The sequence below is a fragment of the Oratosquilla oratoria genome, chromosome 1, assembly GCF_046742065.1.
Source record: "Oratosquilla oratoria isolate Oo_2021 chromosome 1, ASM4674206v1, whole genome shotgun sequence".
NCBI lineage: Eukaryota > Metazoa > Arthropoda > Malacostraca > Stomatopoda > Squillidae > Oratosquilla > Oratosquilla oratoria.
In genome coordinates, this window is record NC_134777.1 from 14,421,235 (window position 1) to 14,423,734 (window position 2,500).

Below are 2,500 nucleotides of genomic sequence, written 5' to 3' on the forward strand. Positions count from 1 at the left end.
ACTAACACGCTCCTATGTATGATGATGATGACATGGTTTAACGTCACAAACTCCCACCCTATTGGAAGGCTTGGACGTTGCACCTCACAGAGGTCTTTGTAGCGTGGAATTTAATGAACCATGCCCTGGGTTTAGTTTCGCCGTTGGCAGGATTCGAACCGCCATCCCCTCGACCTTTAGTAGATTGGACTAGAGAGGTTGAGACCTTAATTCTCCCGACCTAGCATCCCAAAATCAATGGCATTTATTATTATCATTATTATTATTATTATTATTATTATTATTATTATTATTATTATTATTATTATTATTATTATTATTATTATTATTATTATTATTATTATTATTATTATTATTATTATTATTATTATTATTATTGCTGTTGTTGTTGTTATTATTATTATCATTATTATTGTTATTGTTATTATTATTATTTTATTATTATTATTATTATTATTATTATTATTATTATTATTATTATTATTATTATTATTATTATTATTATTATTATTATTATTATTATTATTATTATTATTATTATTATTGTCATTATTATTATTATTATTCACTATTATTATCATTATTATCATTATTCATTATTATTATTATTATTATTATTATTATTATTATTAATTATTATTATCATTATTATTATTATTATTATTATTATTATTATTATTATTATCATTATTGTTATTATTACTATTATTATAATTTTATTATTTTTCCTTATTATCAATTATTTCATTTATTTGTATATCTATTTATTTATTTATTTATTTATTCATCTATATATTTATTTATTCATTTCAAACACGGGAGCAAGTTATGTTGGTGTTGGAATATGGACAAATGGGACTCGGGGCCACGCCATATTGGCCAAACATTAGTCCGTTTCCGTGCGAACAGACACATTCGTTTGGATCCACGCATATCGCCACCATTACGACCTATTACCAACGCTTCCCTCTAAATCCCACGGATGACGCAGTGATGACGTTATAGTGACGTATGATGACGTCATAGCGTTTCCTTCACAATGTAAACAAAAAGATGAATAATAATGAAAAAATTCTCTAGATGAAAATGAGTAGAGGCTGGAGTGATGGAAACGAGGAGTGATATTCGTATGTATTGGCAATATTTTATATTGAGTAAATGAAATTAAATAATTAAAGACTTTCACATATGTAGATGTGCTGTGGATGTGCTGTGTCTTGCGACACTGCTTCTGACCCAGGGCAGTGGACAGGATGCAGGGATGACCCGTCATCCAGGAGGTGCCAAGATAGGAGGAAGGGAGGAGGGTGGAGGGGAGTGGAATATATAGGAAATGAAATGGGTGGGAGTGGTTTCTATGCCTTTTTCCTTTTGGCTACCCCCCCCCGTGTAGGGGGAAAAAGCCTTTGGTATATGTATGTATGTACATAAGTAGGGGAAATAAGTGAGAAATGGGAAAAAGATGGTCTTTTAGATAAAATGATTTAAAAAAACAACTGAGAAAAATGAAAAATATATAATATATTCGTGAAAGTAGGCGAGATAAATCTTACATTAAAGACTTGACACAATAGACTAGGTAAGAGCTCGAAAGAATTGATAGAGGAATAATTGAAGGAAATAGAAAGTAGTTGTTATTTGACTTTATTATTTTTTATTGATTGATTAATTTATTCATTTGTAAATTAGTCTTCCATTACAAATAAATACTGCCTGTCTACTTAGCGTGGATGTCAATAAATTCACTAAAGTTTTGATTGTATGAAAAAAATTATTCATCATTACATACTTTTTAAACTTGTGCGTATGTATGTGTGTGTCTTTGTGTGTGTGTGTGTGTGTGTGTGTGTGTGTGTGTGTGTGTGTGTGTGTGTGTGTGTGTGTGTGTGTGTGTGTGTGTGTGTGTGTGTGTGTGTGTGTGTGTGTGTGTGTGTGTGTGTGTGTGTGTGTGTGTCTTTGTGTGTGTGTGAGAAAGAGAGAAAGAGAGAGAGAGATGTGTGTGTGTGCGAGCCCACGGGCGTGTGTAAAAATTTAAAGATAAAAAAAAACATACTAAGCATTACTTCGATTATTTGTTTGCGAATTTGAACTCAAGTTTTCCTGAATTGCTTTCCGGAACCTCGCATGAACACAGAAAAAAAAAAAAAATTAGTCTCAGCGAATTGTACCATAAACTAAAACTGGACCTTTCGCTTTTCCTGAAAGGGAAAAGCTGAGTAGTAACTTCAACCTCTTGGGCTTTTTATGCAATTTCATGTCGGAGCTAAAGTCAATAAGCGAAGCAAGCATGAGGAGGAAAATTGAAACGCTTCTTAGGTGGCCCAGGCCGTCTGCACCAGATGCAGCGATCGAGCTCTTCACGAAATTCCTGACTTTTTCCACGTAAGTCATGGCCAGTCTGCCCGAATATCTTTCCTCCTTGAGTTCCTTGCTGGTATACAATCTCTCTCTCTCTCTCTCTTTCTTTCTCCCTGTGTCTCTTTACCTCCCTCTCTCTCTC